Genomic DNA, 25,647 nt, shown 5'->3' with positions numbered 1-25,647 from the left:
CCTCGGTGCAGAAGGCCACCAAATCCCAGCAGGGTATGCAGGCAGACAAAAGGAACCTCATCTGGATCATGAATCAGAAAGGAATCTGCTCCCCACCCCCACTGGCCATGCAGTACAAGGGGAATCATTGCTCTTCTCCATCAAGAGCTCTAATTTCTAATTTAGAAAGTAATTCTAGTTCAAATTAGTGCCTCTTGTGGATAGAATTAGAGTCTGTGTGATGATTTGGAAAATACAATCAATTTACTCCAATTGTTCGTACATGTCAGATCTCTCCAATAATGAAGAATTTACTCCTCCTGCACAGATACAAACAATGAGCCATTAGTCATGGGAGACGAGAGCGTCTGTCATAAGCAAACGGTCCAGGATGCTAAATGCTGCATTTAACAGCAACAAGAAAACGCCCTGGGGTGTTGGGCTGTTGTGTGCGGGGATCCTGACTCGCTCGGAGGCTGAAGGTATGAAGTGCTGGGGCCCTGCTGTGCACTCACAGTTTTGTTCAAAGCCCCAAGGAGAGGGATCCCATGGTGCTTGGAGGCTGGAAGTGAAAATCCTGCCACAGAGGCCCTCATGCACTTGAAGCCTGGGGCATTCGAATCCTGTCACTGATATTCTGATGTGAGGGAGCCTTCCTAACTTGAGGGTGAGAGCCTGCTACTAATGCTGGCAGTTGAGGGGCCCTTTTTCTGGCCAATGCTGGGAATCTGAATTCTGCCACCGACCCCAGAGGAAGGGTTGCTGCATTCTCTCTGCTCCTTAGCAGCGCTGCACCCACGTGGGAAGCTGCCACCTTGCCCCACCTACAGGCAGAGCATCCCCCATGGACCGGGAGGGACCAGCCTGGGCTGTAGTGAGCAATCCGGGGATTCTTTATTGAGGATCCTGGATATAGACAGACCTGGAGGTTCTCTGTGACTGGGCAGCTTGCAGACTGACCAACACACTCTGTGCTGCCTAGCATCCTCATTAAAGGTCTTCCTAAATCCTGGCCTGAATTATGCAGATGTGGAAGCAGCTGCTGAGTAAACTACAATGACAACTACTGCTATGACTTGTTTTCAGCCGTACCCATGATGGACTACGGGGTTTCCAAACATGAAAAAAGATATGGAGCCAGATCCTCAGCTAGAGCAAAGTGCCACTGACTTTAACAGAGCTAGGCTGATTTACAGCACCCACTGCTATGCCCACTGCTCCCTTAGAACTCTAAAAAGTGCAAAGATCTCACTGGACCCATCCTCTTTTTCTGCACTTGTCTGGGATGTATTGGAGGAGAAGTTGAGTGACTGTTATTCTAAGCATTAATTTCAGGTCTTTTCATGGTCTGATTTAACCAGCTCTTTAGTAGGCAAGCAATATGCATATTTCATGAAATGCATTTCCATGTCTGTTTAATTGTGAGCACTCTGTGAGGCTGAGAGACACTAACTGCTCCTAGTTAAGTCATTTGAGCTGACTTAACAGGGAGGCTGCGAGAGGGATAATGAATTTCCCAGCTTTAAGCCTCCGCCAGTCCGACCCTGTCTCGCTCTCTTTCCCTTCAGAAGCTGGCTCTCACATCTGACACTAGAGAGGAAAGCTGAACCCAAAGTGGCCTGGAGTACAGGCGAGGATGTGAAAGTTCCTCACTCCCACCTATCCAGAGTCAGAGAAAGAGTGACCTTCTGGCTGAAGCCTGGGGGTCAGGAGACCTGAGTTTTGTTCCCAGCCCTCTCCCAGAATTGCTGTGTGACCTTGAATGAATCACTGACGTTCTCTGTTCCACAGCTTCTCCCCTACAGAATAAGAAGGAAGATGATTATGCCCTCCCTCGGTGCTGGATCCATCGTCTGTAAAGCACATTGATGTATGGTTTCTGCCACCAAAGGATAAATGCCAAATATTGTAATGAATTGGCTGGTGCATGTATGTGCTGCTGGATGGAATCCAGATTGCTCAGCTCTGTTTCATAGACCCTGTATTGCAGTAGCTGATGAAGATTCTCCTTTAGCTGAAGTGGCAGGGACTTGTGTTTTTTGGACAGGTAAATCCCAAGTTCTAGCCTTAATGTTTCCAAGACTGTGATGTCCTAGGTGGCTGTGGACTTGAACAGTGGAAATTACTGTCGTTTGTGGGATACACGTAGTTTTCTTCACCTTCAGAGAGCTGTCTACAAGTTCTTATCCAGTCTGTAGAGAGGCTGCCCCACAGAAAGGAAATTGCCTTGTGCTAACAAGATCTATTGCAGAGTGATGGAAAAGACCTCCATTACTCACATGTTTCACCCTCCTCTTCCCAGCCTAACAGAGATTGCCACATGAGGAACGGAGAAGAATTCTGACATGCATTCGTTTTTGGGGGAACCCAGCAATCGCTCATTAGTGGCTTGGCTCAGCCGATAGTTTAATCACTGTGATGCTTCCCTGCACGAGACGACCTGCTCGGAGAGGGGTCACGGCTGGCAGGAGGCTACATTGTCAAGTTCACCTCTGTGTAAAATCCAGGTAACAGCTTCCTGACACCATAAATTACGTAGGCATTCAGATGTTTAAGCATATGTATCCTATCACCAGGGCCAGCCTTAATGCTCTGGGATATATATGAGATGGTAAAACCTACATTATCTGGGATTTAGGATGTTTGCTTTGCAGAACGAGGGATTAGAGAATAGAAAGCCTGAAATGACCATCTGTCTGCAGAGAGAGATCCTGTGAATTAAAATTTCCTTGGTGGTTTTTTCTAATCTCTTTGACTTTATTTGGTATCTTCCATCATAGCTGATCCCCCTCGGTGCCCCAGACAGTTCTGTATCTTAATTCTCACATCCACTGGCTCTCTGCTCACCTAGTTGCTGTTCATGGAAAAATGTATCAGTAACTAAGAATTCACCTACTTATCACTTGGAATTTTCTATTACCATAATATCCAGGCACTTCCAGCACCTTCCATCCCCTTTGGATTGCAAGCTTAGCCATTCTTAGTATGCATCCTGCTTTATGTGGCTTCTAAATCTGCCACTGAAATACAGCTGCTGCTGGGGTGGAACAACGATGACAGTTGAACGGTAATACTACATGGTGGTTTAGGACAATAAGTGTGTAATACTCCACACCTACACAGCAGTATTGCTAACTCTTGCAACTTAATTGTGGGCATCATGGTATTTGGTGTCCATCCTAAAGTCTCCGCGCCTGAAGTCACGGGGCTCTCTGCTTTTGTTTTTTTAATAAAAGTTTCTGACTCTCATGACTGTAGATAAAAGTTTGAAAATGAGGTTTGTGTAACTTAGTTTCTCAAACCATAAGGCAAGTAAAAGAACCCAAAATGTATTTATTTTAAATCGCATTATTTTTTAATGCTTGGTGTTAGTAATATTAGGCATCTTTCATTCTAAGGCATCCCAAACAGCTTCACAATTATAGACACACATGACATGACTGGAATGACCCCACCTCCTGGGTGGAAGGTACTGGGCAGCACAGTACTGGGCTGGGGATTTTTTGCCCAAGGCATTGGGACAAACTGTGTTCCCAGTAAACAAAACATCAGAGGATCATTTGACTGCCACAAAGCTCAGAAAGACAGGCCCTTGCTTTTTAGGACTGCATCTGGAAGACCCACATACAGTGAATTGCACGGGCCGCAGCTTGTCTAACTTTGGAAGAGTGAGAGGCTGGCATTTAAAGTCTTAAAATTTCACCTGAAATGAAGGAAGATGGTGTGGGCTTTTTTTTCTCCCTTTTCAAACAGGAGCTCAATGCTTTCCAATGGAATTAACTCTGCAGCACACAGAGGATGCTGATGCACACTCAGTCACTGGCATCCTCTGAAATGCAAAGAGGGCTCGATGAGCATTAATCACATTGGCAAAATAACTTGCATTTGCCCTGCTTTTAGCATGGGCTCTCGACAGACCAGTGCCAGCCTAGAGAGCAGAAGTCCCTCGGCATGTAAATAAGCAAAACAGATAAATATTCATAACCACGTTGGAGATGGCTTTTGTTGGTTTATTTTGTTTTAAGTGTCTCAGCGCAAACATTTCCATTTACCATTCCCTTGTTTACAGCAAGGTGAATCGTATTTACAGAGCCGGGGAATTTATCGGAGGCAGCATTCTGCTCGTCAGCTGTCTCTCCCTTTCAGAGAGCAATTAGTAGGCAGCAGGCGGAGCATGTGAATAAGGGAACACGTTGGAATGGGCTGCTCACCAAACTGTGTGGAGCAGCATCACTGCCCATCAGCTGCTTCTCCACCTTCACTCTCAGCCTAACAACTCTGTTATACCAGGGTACAGCACAGCCCCTGTGCACAGGAATGCTATATGGTAGGTCAGGAAGGGAGGAAAAATAACACATCTGCTTGGAACTGCTGCTGGAATTTAGGGAGGCTGAATGGAATGACCTTGAGCAAACACAGGGGCTTGGAGCTTGGGTCTGGCCCCTTTCTTTCCATATGCCCTGCAGATCTTGCATGTTCTTCCTGCGAGACTGTGTCCAGTGTGGTGACCCTCCTGAACTGTTCTAACATTAGAAAGGGAAAAGGGACTTTTGGGGAGCTCTGTCATGGCATCAGCGAGGCTTCCTAGAAGAGCAGGACAAAAGACCTGCAGTCTTGTGGACCTAAGGTTTAGGGGCACATTCATGATATCGCCGTCCTAGCTAATCCTAGCCGTCCTAGTGTGCTTGTGGGGGGGGGGGTTGGGAGGGGCCGCATGCATGCACAGACTATACATCTGTACTGTGTGTATGTGTCAGTAATATAATCCCTACTCACGGAGGGAAAATGTTAAGCAACCTTAACCCAAAGTCAAGAGCCTGTTTCGTCTCGCCAACACAAGCCAGGGCAATCTGGGGGGAGTGAAGTGAGTGATCAGGCGTTGAAAGCGAGCACTGTGTGTGTTTGTCCGGAGCGGAAACATAGCTAGGAGAAGAGAGCTGATTGCAAGCAACAGCTCTCATGCCAGATGAGTTCTGACAGACAACGGTTCCTCCATCCATCAGTGCCTGAGGAAATCCAGCTCTCTTCCTAACTGAGGCTGATGGTGTGGGAAGGGTTAGCTGTAGGAATAGGTGAACATGGCTGATTAATCTGGTAACAACCCATCTTGTGACTTGGAACTGAGTGGGAGAGAGCATCTGAGCAGGGTGGGACCCAATGCAGCAGACTCCACTATGCTGTAAGGTAGACTCTCTCCAAGGCCTACCCTGTGTACGAGCCCCTCTCAGCTAATCTGCCTACATCTGTTTTTTGCCCATAAGATATTACAGCAGACTGGCTCTAGTGATGAATCAGCTACAACATATGGCTTAAAAATGGCTTTCCAGGAGCCATTCCTCTCACCAGGATGACAGCACCAGTGATTCCTTGAAGCTAGGAAAGAATTTCACTCCTGTCTGGTCCCTTCTTAGCTGCAAGTAGAGAATGTTCATTTGTGGAAGGGCTCATCAAGGCCGGTTCTAATTTGCCTGCACAGACTCGGCGCTAACATGCCTCAAAGAACTCATTTTTCCACTTTTGCACCATAGTTCCCTTCAATTCACATCTCTGGTTTGGAAAAATCATGGCTTTATTGATCTGCACTTAAGGCTAGAGCTGAAGCCTTTTACTCAGGCATGACTCTGATTGACTTCAAAGGGCTTTTAGGCAGCTTTAGGATTTGGATCATAAGTAATTACTTAGATAATACCTACCAATAGGAGGGGGTCATAAGGAAGCCCTTGTAACAGCTCTCTCTGTCTGACTCATCTGGCTAACTTAAATCCACTGAACATTTTATTTTGTTAGTTACCAAAATCCACAATAAGAAACTAATTTAAGAACATCCAAAAAATTGCCGTATCTGATCAGACCACTAATTCCATCAAATCCTGCCTCCTGCCACTTTAGAGGAAGGTATAAATTCTCCCAGCCAATATTTTTGAGGAAATGTGTATCTGTGGTTCCTTCTTTACTTAATGTCTCGGAGATGTAGTGACTTTGCTACTGACACAGCTGGTGATGTGGGAGTGAAATTAAATCAGAGCAGAGGATGCCCAGACACCACTACGCAGATTTCAGATGTTACCAAATATCTCTTACATTATTAAATGAACAGAAACTAAGTCTATTACTCCATCTCAATAGCCATGCAGGGGAAATGTGTTTAGACCAAGCTGTGAAGCAAATGGCCAGAGAATGATACCTTGTTCATCTGGAGTGGAAAGATTTGCTATCTTGTTATTAGAATGGAGTTGACAATGTGCTCAAAATACAAAAACGAGGACAGTCCCTGCCCCAATGAGCTTAAAGTCTGAAAGATAGGTGCTAGGAAATAGGAAGCCATGGAAATCTAGAACAAGGCATATCTTGGAGGGGGAGGCATAAAACAAGTAGTTTACTAAACTCCCTTCTTGAAGGAACTGTGGCATACGTGAGTTATTTGGAACCTGAAGCTTTGTCTTGGATGTGCTATGACTGTTAACTTACTTTTGGTTCCTATACAGCCTGATCCCATTGTATTGGAAGTGAATGAGAAATTTTACAATTAATTTAAGCCGGAGCAGTATTGAGCCTAGGCTAGACTCTCTCTTGTCCGAGCACTTCTTCTATCTGGTAAATCCTGGTTCTGCTGAAGTCCGGAGGACCAGGCTATGCTGATCTAGACATACATGTGAAGGGCAGCATGGCTCTGAGGAATGTGCATGGGACTGGGATTCAGAAGGCCAGAGTCATACTTCCAGCTTTGCAGCTGTTTCCATATCTGTGAAACTGGGCATAATTTATCTCACAAGGGCAGGCAGCAAGGGTTAAATAGCTACAGCACATTAATGTATAATATACAATGCAGTATATTAATGTTTGTGTGTCTTTCCAGTTCCCAATAACTTTGTGTCCACAGTGCAAAACTACCACCACAGCTGGCACGAATTCATCCCCTTCCAAGCAATCTGAGCAGAGGCCTAGTGCTGACTGGGCCATGGAGTCTGAACACCCCTCCCATCTGTGGGATACTCCCGGCAGCCCAGATTTGAGGCATGCCGGTGAGACAAACTTGCCTTTCCACTTGGCCGAGCTGTACCCGCTCTGTGGAGAAGCAAGAATTCAGCCTCCGGGGTCCTTAATCCACCAGCGCCAAAGCCATTCTTTAAAAATTCTGATTTGCTGTCTGTACTGGTTTTCCTCTGCTCCCCTCATTTTGGCGGTTGATGGGTTTCACTTGCTGTTTCTTGTCGGTTTTATGCCCTCCCTGGTGCACGTGCAGCAGGTGGCTGTGTTGGAGTTTCCCGTGCTGCACCTAGGACTGGAACTCTGCCCCGTCTAGCTCAGCAGCCTGGAGCTAGAAAACAGCCAGTGGAAGATTTACTTACACATGGCTTCTTCAGCTACTCAGACTCTGTGTTTTGACCCTTAAAACGCTCGTTTCGTTATGTGGCTGTCACGTCCTGTTTTCTTCTCTCCAGGTCATTTCTGTGGGGCTGAGAAGCCCAGCCCTTAAAGGCCCATCCCAAAATGCTACAATTGCCGCCTACACTAGTGCCTAGCAGAGGACCCAGCTGAATATTCAGTATGTGACAGATGCTGTTTTGGTTTCTGCTGAGTCCTAAGGGAGAATGACCCAACGAGAAAAGGAAAATAAATGTTCCTTTCTCATGTTTTCCCTGGGCTGAGCTGTCCTTTTCCCTGTAAGAGCTTCCCAGTGGAAGCAACTCTTTGCTGCAGAAGAAATGCTGGGATGGCATCGGTAGCAGGCAAATAGCTATGTATCATTAAGAGTCGTGTGTGCTGGGGGCCTGCTCTGACTTGGGGGAGCTGGACATAGATGATAGCACACATACAAACTCCTACTCCCACTGCAAGCAGGGAAGGACGGATGGGAGAAGTCTGTGGGGAATGCTACTTAAATAGCGTTATTCACGTACAGATCTATAGGGCTTCACAAAGGGGGATCAGTGTTAGTATCCCCCCTGTACTGATGGGGGAAACTGAGACACATGGGGGTGAAGGCCTAAAGGGAAAGGTTTTCAAAGGCACATTATGAGCAGTGGGAGTTGGGTGCCAACTGCCACTTGTGCCTTTTAACATTTCCCCCTCACCCCCCTGATGTTAAGACCCGGGAGGGGAGGGGTCTAAGATTAAGCATAATCAGCCACCTAAATATTACTTTATTTTTTCTTCTGTCTGGGGTGTTGAGCAACTGCACCTCCAGACATCGTCAGAGCAGTGGTGAGACTAGAACTGAGGTCTCTGATCTCCTATGCTGGTATCCAGAACACTGCTGGTTTAGGTTTTGTTTGTGCCATGGACATGCTGGACTCTCCATGAGAGCCAAGAAGAAAATGACACTTGTGCAGGGGAAGCAGTGTGCTCCAGTGAATAGAACTAGGTTCAGATTCCACCTTTGCCACTTGCTCCCTGGGGTAAATTGCTTCCTGTCTGTGTGGCTAGAAAATGAAGACTAATATCTAGCTGTTCGGACATACTGTGAAACTGAGTGCAAAAGTGTTGTTTAAAAGCTAAATGTTTACTTGATAATATTACAAGGAAGGTCCCAGTTACTTGGCAAAGGAGATGGCTGGATACGAATGCTGCATGCAAGCTGTATGGCCCCAAACACTGCAGGCATACATGTTATACACTCATGGGATGGGCCCTAGAGGCAAAATTCAGATCCAACCAGATTGTCAACCTTCTGCCCCTCAGCACAGAGTCTTGGTCTGAAATTGAGTATGCATCTGTGTACCTGCACTGTGGTATAAAGCTGTAACTTCCGCTGGCCTGCATTTCCCAGGCAAGCTTTGGATCAGTGCATACTCCAAGTAAGGTAGCTTGAAATCAATGCACCACTGTGCTGCATGCCTGGGGAGCATCAGGCTCGTTTAGCTTTAGACCCAGGGTTCTACTTGTTTTTCCTTCTGGAATTATTTAGGCAGCTCTTCCGCCCCCTCCCCCCCCCTCTTCTTCCTCCCCCTCCCCCCCCCCTCTTCTCCCTCCCATGCTCTTCAGTCACAGAGAGGTGCAGCAAGTCCTCAAAGCTGACAGCAATCAGAGGTTGGGAAGAAGTTACTTTTGCCATGACTCTGCGTTAGTGGAGTTTGATCCAGACTGAGCCTGTGATATTTGGCTTGGTAGAAGGTGAGAATGCTGGATGAGGAAAATCCCTAGAGTAGGGGCAAGAGAGCGGAGGGGAAATAAAGCCCCAGGCAGGGCAGAAATCCTTGTGGGATGAAGAAGAGGATGGGGGCAGTTTATACAAGCTGCTTAGCCCAATTACTGCTCGATTTGGCTTGGTGGAGGTAGGGGGTACTTTAGCTGATCCAGCCTGACAGTGTTTATAATCCTGTTTAATGATTGATACTTTGCCATATATTTGTCACACTGCTCCTTCCAAAGGATCACAAAGCAAAGTTAAAAAACAAGACTCACTTCGCTCATTGCCCCCCAGGGAAGGGATCTGACAGCTGTAATACTAGCCTTTGGAGGCAATGGGTATGTGACCCCGGCATGTTCCCATGAGAGTATATTGCAGATCTCCAATGCATCTGGGCCCTCAGCAGCTATTGAACAGTACAGAAGAACACTTTGCAACTATATGGGTTGGGAAGTGAACTGAAGAACCACTCTGAATCTAGTTGCACCTATGTGGGAGAAATTTAAAAGAGGCAGAATAAGATTACTCACCAGGATATTAGAGCTAATTTCCGTTGGTTGTGGATTTCTAGTTGCCAGTTGTGGTCAGGATTTGGTTTCATGACTCATCTGAATTACAGCATGGCAGCCTCTGCCCTGACTATTATGACTTGAAAATAATATAGTCTCTCAACAAAAATGAGTATTATAAAGATACTTTTATTTGGACTTTTAACTATGGATTAGATTTGGATTGTTTCTGGCTTTTAATGGAATTAGCTAAAATAGAGACTTGATGAGAACTGACACTACCTGCCGGGTTTATTCTTGTACGCTACAGTTTGAACTTCTCGTTCAGTATTTGCAAATGACTGACATTTGGCCTCCTTTTATTATAATTCTTTTTTTCTGCACTGCTCATTGAGAACGAGAAAGAGGGACTCACTGGTAGCGTAACAGATCAATTGTGAAGGTTCCAAAGCCAGGGCCCAACTAGGTTACTTTTTTTCTCATGGGGGGTGGCCCTACTGATGCTGACATGAGAAAGGAACTACAGATTTGGGGTCCCATCTGATTGGGGAAGCTCCCGAAGAGAGGCACAGAGTGACTGATTTTTTAATAAATACTGCCTGTGATTCAGCAATAATGCTTTGGTGAGAAGTGCATGGAGGGAGAGTGGGAGGCATGTGATAGCAATTAGTGGAGAATAATAAAAGCAATTAAATATGGAGGGATGAGATGCAGAAGAGCTGGGCAGGGCAGCAGTGGTTGTGCAGTTGAGAGGGCTTGATTGTGTTGAAAGGTGATTGTTTAAATTCCTTCCCTAAATGCTGATGTCTGCTGGCCTGGGATTTTGTTATTAATCCCAATACAAAGTGTTCGTCTTTCACATAGACGCATCTTATTTAGAGCTGAGCCTCCAGAGAAGTTAGAGCGATGAGCAGGCTGAACTCCTACCCCATCTTCAGCAGAGCTCCCAGACCCTGAACAAATGTACAAACTCACCTCTTTTTTTCCCTGGGGTGTGGGTGGATTGCACACAGCAATGCACTATAAATCTCACCCCCAGCTTCCTCCTTGAACTTGGGATGCCCCTGCTATGGTTTCCCTGTAAGACCTCCTTTGGCCCTAGTTCCCTCTAGGGAGCCTGCCCAGCCTCTCTCATAGGAGGGGTGGAGTTAATGATCTGCACCTGTCACAATCAGTCATCAAGGTTCTTGCATTTGGTGTGTCAACACACGTCTCATCGTTATGCTGCTGGGATGACAGCCTCAGAGACTGATGTCCTCTCCAGCTGGTGCAGCCCAGGGTATATGAGTGTGCAAGTCTGCCCTACCAACAGGACTCAGCCCTAGGACCAAGAGGTAAATTCAGTCTCCATGACTTGGTCACTCTTTGGCCGTCCTGCTGAGGCTGCCCATTATGCAACCTGTCCTATTAATAGCGTTCTTAAATAGAGACTTCAAACAAGGTACAAAGGTGGGAGGAAAAGCCCAAACAAGCATAATGCAACATTTAAGCCTGAGGTTTGTGATCTCTAGGGAGCAGAGATAAGCCAGAGCAAAAACCCGGGATCCACCACACACACACACGGAGGTGTGCATGCTCCCTGCCATGGCGCACTATAGCAAAGTTTGGGTCCAGATCTGTGACCCTGGGTCTAGAACAGGCCAAAGCAAAACCCCGAACCTCTTGGACAGCCAAACCGAGATGGGAATCTCTAGCTGGGGCTTTCTTGTGGTACGTTGGGCCTTTTGGAACTCCTCACCCCAAAGTGTAGTCTAACAGAGAAATTCAGAGCTGTCATGAAACTCAGTGAAGGTTTAGATCCCAGTCCTCCTGCAGTTAGATTCCACAGCCCAATTACAGACCTTCTCCCAAAGGGCTCATGGTGAGCAAGTGATCCATGGAGCTCTGTGGGAAGTGTGAAGAAGAGTGCGCAAGGGGAGATGGGGAGGCGTTTCTGTGCTTGTTTGCTGCACTCTGGGGGTGGTAGAAAGAATTCAGGCTATCCCTTACATTGTTGGGTAATAAAATGAGCAGCAAGGATCTCCTCCAGGCCTCTGAAGTAGAAAAATCAGGTGTTTTTTTCTGAGACTGGCCGACTGAATGTGTGCGTGCGTGTGGGCGGGGGAAGGAGGGGGGAGTATTATAACTGATGTGCAGCCACGTGTGCCAAACCCCGGCTGCGGACCCTCTCTTCCAGCGGACAGCTATCAGAGGCAGCGTCAGAGCTTCCACAATCTTTAGTATGACCATGCACGTCCCCTACAAATTCCACATCTAATTCTGCTGTTGCAATTCCTCCTTTTCTGGCTTAGATCCTGTGGGCTGGAAACATTCTTAACACCAGAGGCTTTATCTACCATTCTGCAGACTCGATCCTTCAGCTTTGCAAATGGAGTTTGCATCCTGCATTCTCAGCTACATGAAGGCTCCGCACTCCTCTGCACTAATAGCAAAACTAGACACAATCTAAAAGCTTTCTGATGGGCTACTGCTAAGTCCCAGGCCCAGAAGGAAGTTCTCCTCATTCTCTGAATGGAGCTGGAGTACAAAGGGGACTCTCTTAGCCCCACCTATGGATAGTGAAGGTCGTCCAGTGGTGCATCCAGGATGCCGCAGGAATGCGTCAGTTGCTCTTGTGGGTTTGGAGGGATGAAAGTTGAGCAATGCTCCCCAGCGTTAACCCCAAGCTGCTTTTGTTTATTCCTCCAAACCCATCAAAAAGAGACAGGCTCCTCTGTTTTGTTCAACTGTGACTTTATCTTTGTTGTCAAAGCAGCTAGCCAGGCTGGGCTGAGAAGGGAAGTGTAATTAAAGTTTGCACAGACAAAGGCCTTTGGTGACGAGATACAGTGTTGCTGAATCCACCAGGGGCACAATTAACTGATAAGAGTAAACTAATTGTTATTCATATTAAATTAGGGCACAGGTGATTTGGAAAAATCTATAGACACTCCCATATGCTTTGCAATTTTGAATTGCAGATTATGGTTTTATAAGGCCCTTCTGGGATTTGGATTATAGAACCAGAATGTGGAGTTGTATCTAAACTGAACGTTTCTTGCCCTGATTTAACTACATGATAAAAACATAAATGTGCACATCCGAGGATTTATCTCCATGTTTGCATATTAATTTTTTAGGCATTAGCATTGGAGGCTTTTATAGACCTGAATGACTCTAGTTAACAGCAGTTGTGTGAATCCAGCTCAGGCAACATGATTCTAGTGTTTGCTGTATATGATGGGGCTGTGTGTGTGTGTGTGTGTGTGTGTGTGTTTGGGAGAATGATAAGTCTTCGCATACACCAGGGACCTGGACGTTGCTTGAGTGATAGGAGGCCATGAACACAAAGGTGTGTGTCTCTGTGTGAAGTGTTTGCAGTCCTTTCTACTGTGTGTTGCATGGGTTGTGCTGTCTGTGGTTGTGGTGCAGCTGGGCCAAACTCAGCACTGGCTTGCAACCTGTGCAATCTCACTGCTGTCAACAGAATTGAATGGGGACGTAAATAGGAGTCGGATTTGGCACTGTGGTGTGTGTTGTTTTGCTGTGCAATAAGAGCAGATTGCTTGGTCTTTCACTCAGATTCTAAATCACCCAGTTCCAATTCCACGTTATTGGTTTAAGGTGACCCTAAAACTTAATATTTATAAATGATAAGTAAAGTTTTTGTCTAAATTGCGTACAGGCTCTTGGGGCATGTGGAATGTTATGTGCCTGCTTCTTTTTTTTTTTTTTTTTTTTTTTCTCTTCCATTTCATTGTTAACAATCCGACAAGGTGGGAGGGATAATTGTCCCACCTTGTCACAAATTTGTGCCTGCAGGAAGATTCTCCACTGGCCAAGCCTGCAGCTGGCTGGGGAACAGCTGGAGAAGAGCATGACAAGCAATAGCACAGGGAGGGCATGTCAGCAAAGCAATTAAAGCAGTTGTGCAGAGAGAGAAACATATGTGACTTGCTGGAACTTCCTTACAAGGTTCCTTGGCCCTGAAATCAGGGGGGCTATGAACTCCAGTGGAGTTACCGCAGGGCTGAATTTGGCCTGGAATGGCGCCTGAGAGGCCAAGACTCCAAGGGTTAGCGTTCGCAGCGTACATGCTCTGTCTCCCTCCCTTTGGTTCTCAAACTGCAGTATCCAAAGCACAGGCAAGCTGCTGACCTGCCTGCTGCTTGTTCAGGGAGCTGTGGGTTTGGAAGCAAAGAGCTTAATTACAGAGCAAAAGCACAGAGAGCTGGAACGCTGACTCTGTTTGTTTTTTGGTGGGGAGCTTTCCACTGAATTAAAATCCCACTGAGAACAGTTTAAAGACCTGTGATATAGCACCAAGCAGGTTGCACTAGTCTCCGAACAATCTCAACCTTGGACTCTGGCCAAAGTAATGATGGGAGATAGGTTGTAGCTGGACCAGGAGTCCAGGGGTTATTGAATCACTCTTTCCAGCGACTCACTAAACCGTTTGCTTTTAGACATTCCCCTGATTTAACTCTACCTGCAGTGGATCTTTAGCCCATGCAGGGATAGAGACTAAGAGCAACTGGTTTCCTCCAATCCTTTGAGAAGCACTGCTATGAGATGGGAGCTCTGGGTGACTTATTCCATTGTTTTCCTTGCTTTTGCATTAATATAGACTGAGCCCTTCTCTCAGGGGAAATGGGTCTTTCTTGCCAGCTCAGGGTGGAGGTTCCACCACTGGATGAGAGAACCCAGTAGTGAAATGCCAGGCTAGGGCTTGCTGGGATTTCCTCTTCCATCTTGCATTGTTCATGCAAGGCCTATAGGGCTTAGTCCTGTTGCTGACTCAAAGAGGAGAATGCAACCTACTGATGTCCCAACTCCACTTTTTGCAGCAGTGTCCTGAGACCTCCCCTCCGCACATTAATCCACCTGCTTGGTTTACGAGAGCCGCTGCGATGGCAGCCAGAGGCAACATAGCTACAGACTTCTAGCAACATTCAAATGCAGGTGTCCTTGTTAGCTTCAAAGCTTGAGCTGGGTGAAAAAGTGCCAGAGAGATGGAGTAACAGGCCCAGAAAACATCTTTTCCTTTTTGCAATGCTACAATGGAGGGGTGGTCTAGATAGACTCCTGATGATTCTCTGCCCTTTCATTCTGGGAGACTTTCCCTTCCCTCAACCACCATTGACACACACACTCTTTCTATCTCTCCTTGTTAGATATCAGTGTCATTGCCCATCTTCTTCGACACAGTAAAGGGGGCCCAGTGATAGCATCAGCCCTGAAGGCACTGGCATATTGTAAAGTACTGGCTAGTGCACATGCGTACTACTGCCCTCTGGAACCTGAAGAAGCTTGTCCATTAGCTCAAGTGGGAGAAGTATTTTTGAAGTGGAAACCTTGACTTATGTCCCCTACACTAGAGAGACAGAGATGTAGTTAAGGGGCCATGCTATGCGCAAGTGGCTGTGAATTTGTTAAAGAATCACTGTTGACCAGCTTCCCTCCTGCAATCTGTCTAGGTCCCAGAGCACAGCCAGTCCTGAACCCCTGTTTGAGTGGAAGAACTCCCATTTGGTAGGGAAAGCTGTCAATTGCTGCCACCTGTACTCAGAAGGCATCGTATTATCCATCCTGGTAGACTGAACTTGGCAGCAGTAGTAGGATCTTATCCTCGGTGCAGACCAGCCCCTGGAGGGGGACATAGCATGCATAGCAAGCATGTGTTTCAAACACTAGACAATGGTGCATTCATGCTGGAGGGAATTGTGTTCACAAGTGAAGGGTGGCTTTTGTGTTGCCTCCTTTCAAGGCTTCAAAACAGAGTGACGTTTTTATTGCATAGAGAGTAATGGGAGTGCTAGTAATTGCAGCTTGTGCTTAGGAGAAACTCCCATGTGGGAATAAGTAGCAGCAAAGCGTATTGGGAAAGCTGAGTGGGGACCAGAAGCTTGAGATTTTCATCTTGGCTGCACCATTATTCCTGTTTGCCATGGGATAGAATGGCATTAAATCAGGAAAACAAACATATTTCCTGACTTCAAGTGACTTTGGCCAGAGGTAGCTCTGAAGAGCTTATGGCTGTTGGGTTTGCATCTTCCCTAAGTAGGACCCATCTCTCTTTGCTGCCTCTGTTCTAGTCAATGTTGCTTGCAGAGCCATGGTACTGAAAGGCTGGTTGTTCTGTAGGCTGGCCTGAGAAATGCCACAAAAACCTGAGACTAGATGGTTACAATGATGGGGCTCCCTAGCACCCAAACAGAAGCAGTTGCTGTTAATGGGGATCAAGGTGCATTGGCAGAGCTGTGGCTGGCATTGCAGGTGAGGGCTTCAAGTCAGGGAAGGGATGGATTGTCCAGGAGAAATATACACAGTGCTAGCTCCTTGCAACACTCCTGCTTCTAGCTGCTTCTCACCATCAACGAAGCATTATAATTGTGCATGCACACACACACAGCTAAAATATATCCAATTATTTTCTAAATATTTGCCTTCATTATCTCCTTCACTCCACCTCTAATACCATTATTGTTTAGCAATGGAAAGAAGCATTCTCTCCTGTTTGTGTCTAGCTCCAACCAGCTTTCCAACACAGACCCTCCTGACAATGCCAGATGGCGAGATGTATGCACTGGGGACAAGGAGGAAAAGAAGCTGAGCTTCAGCTTTGCCCTCTCCTGGGGAAGAGCCAGTCAAGATTCAGTCTGCTCCAGCCCTGCCTCAAGTGAATATAGTGTCTGGGAGGTGACTAAAGAGCGCTGAAAAGGAACTGGGCCACCCAACCACTCTAGCGAACAGGCAGTATGTCAGGCTGGGAGCTTGTTTGCTCCAGAGTTTGTGTCGAGTTGAGGGTTTCTTGTGCCTCCAATCCTGTGGTAATAAACTTTACATAAACCTAGCCAGAAGCACAGCATTAATATTGAAAAAAAATGACATTTAAGATATTGAATTTACGTTGCATCCACCCAAAGTATATTTTTGGTGCACATTTTGCTGAGGGTGTTTGTGCTGCAATAAGAAAGGGGGGAGGGGGAGAAAATAATGCTGCTCAGTTGATATACTCTGCTGTTGACTGCTACACTGCCTGTTTTAGATTCATGTCCAGTATAGAATGCTCTTGCTCCTAGGCAAACACCCACCCTAACCCCCCCATTACACCTAAGTTTCCTGGGATATTGTCTGAAAACCTGTTCATGCCCATCTCCATCTTGCCCAGGCTTGTCCTCCCCGGAAGGTGGCACCAGCTAATATATGGTGCACACAATACCATGCACACTAACATGTTAATGTGCAGCCAGTCCAAGCTTCAAAGAAACAGCTTTGGTGAATGGCAAAGCAGCAGCCCTGCACCACTGCTGTGCTGCTTGATCACGGAACAAGCTCAAACTGAATTTCTGAATCTGTAATTTTCAGTTTGCTTGTTTGCTCCCTCCTCCCCCTCTCCCTCTGCACTCTTTGCTATTAGCAATAGACTAAGGCTAGAACCACATATCCCAATACCCCTCACTTTTATAGGTCTCCTGAGACTCTGATTCAGAGCTCAGCCTGAATTTTGCACCTCCCTTCTATTTCTATTATGCCCAGATCCAAGGAATGTTAGCATTTTGAGTGTTAAAACTATACAGCTGGACTTTATTCCATTTTCAATTTCTTTATCCCTTTCCTCTAGAAAGTCTAACCCTCTGCCCAAATAAAGCCTGCACCATGCATTATCTGTGAAATTCTCGACAGGCCCCTCTCCTAATGAGAGTGACCCCAGATTGCTCTTTAAACATGCCCCAGCTCACAGGACAGCATCCACCCTTTCGATGTAATGACAGCATGAATTTTTAATAGACGTAGAGCTCAGTGAAAACCTTATTACCAGCTGAATTGGCACAAAATTGCCCAACGAGTAGAGTATTTGGGGCTGAGCTCTCCCTAGGTACCTTGCTGAAAATGATAAAGCCCAATGACAAAAAAGGGTCATGTCCTCTTCCCGTGCAGGAACTGGACCCTTTGTGGGAAAAGCAGCAGGGCAAAGGCTGGCCTGGCTTGGATTTTCTTTTGTATGTAACACTTTTGAAGTCTAGCTCTGGTGAAAGATGCTGGATTGACAGCCCTGGAGATTGAAGTTGTCTCCTACTTACCCATGGAGCAGGTACCATGTGGGGGGCAGCCACCGGGCAAGCTTCCCTGGCACACCAGCTCCCTGCTATTATACTTCAGCCCTGCCCTGGAGACATTGCCTCTACAGAGAAGGGACACATGGCTCTCTACAGCTTATTCAGTCCAGGCCTCCCTGCTGAAACTGGCAACAAGGGGTCCCCTTAATGCCATTTATGACTGTGATGGACACCTGTCCACTGAGGACTGGACTGAGACCATCAACTCACTTCACATAGGTTGCACAGAGGTGACTTTTAGCCACTACTGGGTCGGGCACACGCTGAACCAGTGAACTAGATGTGGAAGGCTCTGTATTCCATTATCCCGTTCAGAGCCATCCAGGTCCCCATGTCTTGTCTGGAACTGTGTTGCAGGTCTCATGTCTGACCTTTGCTGGCACTTCAACAAAATCTCTGTTCCTCCCTGATACAAAACCCCAGTGGATTCAGGCGAGACTCCCATTGACTTCACTGAGAGTTTTGCCTCCGTAAGCTCCTTAGAGTTTGGCCCACTGAGAGGAAGGTGAAAGCTAACGTGATAATTAATCTGCCTGAATGGTGCCTGATGAACAGACTCCGTTTAGATTGTTAGCAGGCAGCCGACTCCATGACGACAACTCAGTTAGGGAACTAATTCATGGAAGTGTGGGAAACTGCATCTGAAGGGCAGAGAGATGAAAGGGGAGAAGAAAAGCAGATAAAGGTGACATGCTAAAAGTTCCAGTCTTGCTAAAGTGCGGCAAACTGGCAAGTGCGTGCCTGCTACCTTTGCCTGTGCTTGGGTCCTTGGTATTTTGTAGAGAATGTCTAGAACTCTCTGACCTCCATTGGAGACAGGGTGGCTTACATTTGAGTCTGAATGCTGGGGTGCTCACATTGCTGCCTTAAAGGCAATGTCCTGAGAACGCAACTGTCATTGGAGCTGTGCAATCGCCTGGTTCTCGATTCTTCCATGACTGATGTTTCTTACAACAACTAGCAGGTAGCTATTGTTTTTCATTGGTCCTTTTTATTAACCTGTAGCTAGGTCTCTCTCACCACACTGGCAGGGTTAGTGATGACATTGTGATCTGCGTTGGGGGTGCGGCGCATAGCTGCAGCTACAGGAGGGGTGTGTGTTCCAGATGGGAGATAAGGGTGTTGGGACCAAGGGTGGCAAAAATGAGGTAGTTAGGGGGAAGGTGGCAGATAAAGGGTAAATTAGTCCAAATTTGACTTGGAACTCTATATTGATTGGCGGGTGAAAGGAATTCATTGTTCTGAGCATCCTTGTGCTACTTCAACCAATGGGCAACCCAGGCCTGGACCTAGAGAAGGCCCTTGGTTCCCAAGTGAAGTGTTCATGTCCCAGTTATTCAGGTGCAGACTCCCCTAGTGTGTATGACATCCAGAGTACCTAAACCTCCCCATTATTGAAAGACAGTGGGGTGTAGGGCACTGCACTGGGCATCAGGAGACCTGGGTTCTCTTCCCACAATGACCCAGTTTTTGACCATTCGTAAGTCATTCCTCTCTGTGTGCCTGTTTCCCATCACACCCTTTGTCTTGTCTATTTAGGCATAATCTAAAAAGGTCAGGGACTGTCTCTTTCTATGTGTTTGTGCAGTGGATCGGAGGGATATTCTGAATTTCCCTTGCTAGATAGTTTTCATAGAGAGCAGGGTGGGTGAGGTAATATATCTTATTGGACCAACTTCTGTTGATGAGAGAGACAAGCTTTTGACCTACACAGAGCTCTTCTTCAGGTCTGGGAAAGGTACTAGATGTTTATCTCTATTTATGATGAGTGCCTTTTCCTTGCTGGTCCTCTTCCCCTCTCTCAATGTCTGGAACAATGGGCTGGGATGCTCTCCTTCCCTGAGGCTTTTCCTACCACATGGATCTTTCCAGTGAGGCATGGCCAGCTGGTGGATGTGGGCTGTCCAGAGAGAGGGGTGAGGACCCTTCTGCTGGTGCTGCTAGGAGTCTGCCTGCTGAAGACTGGCCTCCTCCATGATGCCAGTGCAGGGCACAGCAGCCTGACGCCCCTGCTGGTTTATGGGTGAGGGAATGAGTTCCTTGCCTGCCCATTGGGTTTGGAGCATCCCCATCCTGCCCCTTGGAACTGGTCAATGTCTTCTATACAAAATGAGGACAGTCTTATATCTGTGCAGCCATGTGGGGCAGCTCTCTGCTCTCCCAGGCAAAGCACGGTCCCTTCATTCACTCTCCATGGTCCTGCGACGCCCACTGCAGCAGAGCATCCCTACCAAACTTCTGTCCTGTGCTTCCTGCTTAGAAAGTTACACTTCAGCTCCACCTTCTGGCTTCCTGGCCCACGTACGAGGAGGGGGGTGAAGGGATGCTGGGATCCATGCAGGCAGGGTGTAGGGGATGCATCCCAGATGCATCCCAGAAAGATCAGGGAGAAGGAGGAAATGATAGAAAACAGGTCCCAGCCAGAGAGGGAGTCAGGTGATGAGATCTGGCTAGTGTTACCCTCCCCTTGCAAAAACCTAGGGCCAACCCTGCTTAGTACCCAGCAATAGCAGGCCTGGGGAAGAGAGTGGGATTAGGGGCGGTGCTTCATTTATGCCAGGGCTCGTCAGGATGGAGCCTCGGCACTTCTAGACTTGGCAGTTCATAGTCCGGGCATCTCTGGCCTTGCCTGCTCAGTTAGGAAAGTAAAAAACAAAATTGCTCGATCCCCAGCACCTCTTTCATTACAAATTAGCCACCAATTGTCAGCACCAGCCCTGTAATGTGACATGCCCAGCTCAGCCCCTTGCATCCCAGCACCCTCGCAGCCTGGCTGTGACCCACCAGCTGAATTCTGCTCTTGGTCCCCTGCTCCTGTAAAGGGCTGAGCCCCCACCTCGCAATCCAGGGCAGGGCGGGGGGCCCAGCTGCTGCTGCTGCGGCCCAGCTGCCAGGGACAGCTGCCCCGGAGTCCCCGCCCCCGGCCCCCTCAATTCTTTCCCGCTATGTCGCTGCGCGCTGAGCTGAAGGTGCGTCTCCCAGCGCTCGCCTGCCGCTGCAAACTCCGGGGGAGAGGCTGAGCCGGGGCTAGCGGGGAGCAGAAACCAATTCCTGGAGGGGACATCGCGGAGCCTTCCCCGGCTCCGTCCCCCGTTGCAGGGAGAAGTGCCCCCTGCCTCCGTGCAATAAATTGGTACAGACCATTAGCAGCGCGGGTCCTCCTCCTTTGGGGGGGGGGTGAGGGGGGGCTGTCAGCGCTGCTTTAAACACAAACCCTTCCTCCCCCTCCCCACCCCCCTCCTCCTCTTCCTCCTACCGCCGCGCTGCAGAGCCAGACCTGGGCAAGCGGCGCGCACAGCAGCCGGCAGCTGGAGGCGGAGGGTCGCTCCGCTGTCATCTGGTTTGGGGCGGGGAGGGGGTGCCGCTCGGTCTGTGCCTGGATTAAAACACGACCCCAGACAAAGGAGGAGCGGAGCTGGGGGGGAGGGAGCCCCTGCAAAGGCGAGGAGCCGCGCTCAATCGTGCCTCTGTTCCCGAGGATTGGGGAATGAATGGGCGCCGCTCGCCATGGAGAGAGGCGGCGATCCCGGCTGCCGGGATAAGGTAATCGGCGCTGCTCCGGCGGAGCCGCACGGAGTGCTTTGTGCGCCGGGCTGGGGCTGGGGGCCAGCCGCGGAGCCTGAGCGCCTCCAGCCGTCCCCGCCTGCAGAGGGGGGCGAGGCTCCAGCCGGGCTCCGGGAGCTCTTCGGCTGCGCCTGGCCGGCTCCCGAGGAGCAGGGTGGGGAAGGAAGCGGAGACCCGGTCCCTCCATCGGCACACCTGCCCCGAGGTCTCCGCCCAGCTGCCGGGCCGGGAGCGCGGCCTCTCCGCACCCGTGCGCAGTGCCCGGGTGTTAGACATGGCCGGGGCGGTGGGAGCCTTCCCCCCTCTCGTCCTCCTCCTGGGAAGGGGAAGGGGGGGGGGTCCTCTCATTCTTGTCGGCTCTGGTGAGAGTCAACTTCTGGACTGGCTTAAAGGAAAACCTTTCAGAGCTCTCTTCCTGGGAGGAAGACGGGGGGAAAGGGCATGAGCCCTCTTCTGCTGCGGGGTCTGCATGGCAGGTTATGTTTGGGAGCAAGGAAGAAGGGTGTGTGGGAGGGAGCCTAGCAATAGATAAATAGATCTCTCTAAAAATCTCCCTCTTTTTCCCCCTCCGGCCCCTCTCTCTCGGTGACTCATTTCCTGGGTCCATGCTCATATTTCATCTCAGGCAGAGCAGAAAGTGCAACTTGAAATAGCGGTGGGGGTGACTCAGTCCAGCCATTTCTGGGAGAAGCATTGACATATTTATGGGTAGGAAACCCCATGGGTCGAAAGCCCAGGGACTCCACGTTGTGTCTGGCGATCCCTAACTTGATTTGCCACCCAGAGATTGTTGCAGCAGCCAGGGATACATAATGTTGCAAGCTGTCCCCAAGTGAACTCCAGCTTGGGGGGCTCTTTCACTTGGTTTTTTTGCACATGATTTGATATTAAGGGCCCAGCATGTATGTGTGTAATATCCCATGCACTCCGAAGTGGTGGTGGTTGCTATAATTGCTTCAGCGAATGTAGGGAGCTTAGTGCAGCACAGTTGAGACTCAAAGGGACCATACCAGTCTATTGTATACATCCGTAATCGCTTGTGTCTGTGCAGTGAGCGTCACCAGCTTGTGTAAATGCAGAAAGAGTGTGGTCTAAATTTGAGGCTAGGATGAGGTAAATGCACAGTGGGGAGAGATCTTTATTAATCTTGTGCAAGTAATCCTTGCTCAGGCAGGTAGGTCCGTTTAAGTCAATGGGCCAGATCTTGTCTGCCTTGCTCACGCAAGTCATCACATTTACGTCCATGGAACTACTGGCATGAAGGAGGCGGGTAAGACTTGGCTCAGTGATTGCATGAGTAAAGATTACTTATGTGAGTAAGGGTTGGCAGGATTGGGCCCAAAGCGGGAGGGGAAAATTATTGGAGAAAAAAAGTTCTTGCACTTTCCATAGCAACCAGTTTTCAAACACTGATGAGTTAAAAACCATTGCCCAGTGGCTCTGGTTCACCCAGCTTAATGCTCAGGTCGGGATCATCCTGCAAACAGATGCCAGTTAAACCCCATATTGTCTGGTGTTGACTGCTATAAAGTCCCCACACATCGATGGTTTCAATGGAAGCTCCATTTTCACTGGGCAGTGCTGAAGCATCATGGAGGAGGAGGGCCTGGCACTAAAGGAGTTAAATAATTTAGCTGTACAAATGAGACAATTTATACCACACTGGTCCAATCCTTGAGATGGACTGAGGGCCTGGGAACCAGTCATTGAAGTACCAAAAGGGGACTTGAGCTAGAAGGTAAAGGCATTTGATTTGTCATTTTTTTCCCTTTCTTACGCTTCTTGAACCCTGATTACTGGTCAAACACACATGTACATGCGTGTGTGCATGTGCCTGCGCATACGTGTGTAAATTCATACAGTGACTGGTGGCTCCAAGGGGACTTTCTTTTTTTCCACACAGCTCACTGAGTTACAAATCCTGCTAAAAATAGGAGATCCTAATGAAACGCTGTCAGCCCTTCCAACATAGTGGTGTGAACTGGAGTCATTAGCAGCCCAGCAGCAGCCCTAATGAGAGCTATCTTCCTCAATACAAGGCTTATGTGAGCTGGGCTGTGGGTGCGCTGATTCCCGTGCCCACATTTTGCCCGCGCATCCGTTCCTTTCGGTGTGACATTTCCAGGCAAGCACTTACTGCCAATAGGGGAACAGGAGTGTTCGTTGGACTCTGAGAATAGGGTTTTCAAGGGCCTGATCCAAAGCTCACAGAAGTCAATGGAAGGCTTGCCACTGATTTTTGGATCAGGCCCTGTGTGAAGGGAAGAAGAGGGGAAAGGAAGGTGCCTTCAATTCACAATGAAAACAGTCTTCCCCTTCTTGTGCGCCCCAGGCCTGATCCAGTGGTTTGGTTCTGTACTTGTATAGCCTCATCACTGTAGTATCCAGTAGGACTCCCATTGGCTACCATGGGCTCTGAGTTAGGTGTTACACACACCTTCTCCTCTATCAAGAAAGCCTCCATACTCTGCCTTGTCCTCCTGCCCCCACATCTTGCCTTTACTTGCAGTGCTGTTCCCTGGCTTGTCTTTGTCTTTTGTTTGACCCGAGGTTGCAAGTTCTTTGGGGCAGAGGGAGCATTTCATGCTCTCTATGCAAAGTGCAGCTTATGGCGCAGTACAGGCAATGATTATTTGTGACAAATAGCAGCAATAACTGGGGAGAGTTGCACTTCCCATAATGACTGATGCAATTCCCTTGTAGGGAGAGGAGGGGGGAGAGAATGTGAGTGTGACAGAGAAAGATCAACAGGAGGTTTTCAGGCACTTTTGCATTGTGGAGAGCTCACTGTCAAACCGAGGGGGATGGTTTCAAAGGGGAAAATGGATTTTTCTCAGCTGCCCTTTGGATGCTCATTTAATCGTACTAAAAAAGCAACAGCAAAAGCCTGTTGCTTTGCCCCTAGTGGTCATGGGACACTAGGGCAAACGTATTCTGAGGAGCCCTCGGTATTTTTTATTTGTTCTGAACCTTTTGCAAGGCCCTTGCTCTCTCTAAGTCCTGCCCCTCCACAGCCAGCTCCAGAGATGCTGGACAAGAGCCATTTTCTCCCCCAAAGCCTCCTTCAGTTGGTAGGCTCAAATTGGAGAGAGGAGAAGGTGCAATATAGTAGCTCGTACGGTGTCACTGCCCATTTGTCCTATGGGGATGAATCAAGTCCCAGAGCCTGGCTGAGTTCCAGGGTTTCTTTTCCTGTGGACTTGCCAGAGGTCTCTCGTTTCTTTTGGACACTTCATCCCTCTATCTGCATCCCCTTCTTTCAGGATAAAGGCCTCTGATGCATTTTTCCCTTCACCCAGCACCCTCCTTCACAGAGTACCAGACATTTGCTCTGGGAGTCAGGAGGGGCTAAAGCTATAGGAGCCTTGCATTTGAAGGGGGTATTTAATAGCATAGAAAGAGCCTATTATCCAAGACAGGCAAGTGGCTGGTGAGGTCTCCTGGTTATCCCATAACTGCAGGATCTTCCTCTAAAGCATCTGGTACTGGCCGCTCTTGGAGACAAGCTGCTGGACTAGACAGGGCATTGGTCTGATCCAGTCTGGCAGTGCTTGTGTTCCAGCAGGTGGGGGAGGGAGTAGCATCTGCAGCAAGTCCAGAGAAGGCTAGATTTCCCCAGCGATGCAGGTGCATCCATCAGGGATTTCTTCTAGATCTTTGGGGGGGACATCTGCTAGGAGCAACTGCCTCTCTGAGCAGACAGGTCCCCCGCATGGTCACTTCCTTGGGTCCTCTTTCGCTGGAACATGTACAGTTTGTCTTTCTGCATAGATCCTGAATCAGTTAGTTGTCTCTGATCCCCCTCCTCTCCCAACGATCAGACGTCCAGAATATAAATCTGGGACAGAGAAGAGGGGATGATCTTTGCCAAGTGAAGGCTGCAAATGGAACATCCCAAAACATTCATCCTCTGAACCCAACAGGAATTTTGTTTAAGATTAGGGGGTGGGACCTATAATCTCCACATACCAGTCTAGTTATTCACACTGTAACATCACAGTGCTTCGCCATAACTAATGACTATATCTCCCCACATTCCTTAGTGGACGCTCCAAACACCGGGGGAATGGAGGCACGGAGAGATGGAGTGTCTTGCCTCAGGTCACACAGGGAGTGACAGAGCTGGGATCTGAACCCAGTCTCCTTGTCCTGTGCCTTAACCATCCTCGCTCTCCCTGTTAATTTGTGTGCAATAACATTGTTTCACTCCCCCCTTTGGCAAATTAATATTAATTCTGTGTCTTGGCCAATGCAGGATTATTCCCTATTTGTTCTACCCAATCTAAATTTGAAATGTGCCAATCAGTGGAGATTTCACCCCTTCCCTAGGAGTGACTCTTCCACAAGCTCCTAGACCTCATTTGCA

General features: G+C 48.2%; 1 protein-coding gene across 3 annotated transcripts in view; it reads left to right on the top strand.

The window, feature by feature from the left end:
* The window catches only part of B3GAT1 (beta-1,3-glucuronyltransferase 1), a 71,369-nt gene that overhangs the window by 6,307 nt on the left and 39,415 nt on the right, over positions 1 to 25,647 (top strand). Inside the window, exon 1 of one of the 3 annotated variants that reach the window (XM_067564323.1) lies at positions 21,148 to 21,260. The exons of the other annotated variants lie outside the window; for them this stretch is intronic. The gene's annotated coding sequence lies outside the window, so the exon portion shown is untranslated. Of the gene's footprint in view, positions 1 to 21,147; positions 21,261 to 25,647 lie in introns of those variants that run through there. 3 annotated transcript variants of the gene reach the window in all.

Source organism: Emydura macquarii, unplaced genomic scaffold (genome assembly GCF_026122565.2).
Source record: "Emydura macquarii macquarii isolate MOO-44397 ecotype Brisbane River unplaced genomic scaffold, CSIRO-AGI_Emac_v2 contig_312, whole genome shotgun sequence".
Taxonomy (NCBI): Eukaryota; Metazoa; Chordata; order Testudines; family Chelidae; genus Emydura; species Emydura macquarii.
The sequence above is the reverse complement of the archived record's forward strand: the minus strand, read 5'-3'. Positions and strand labels throughout refer to the sequence as shown.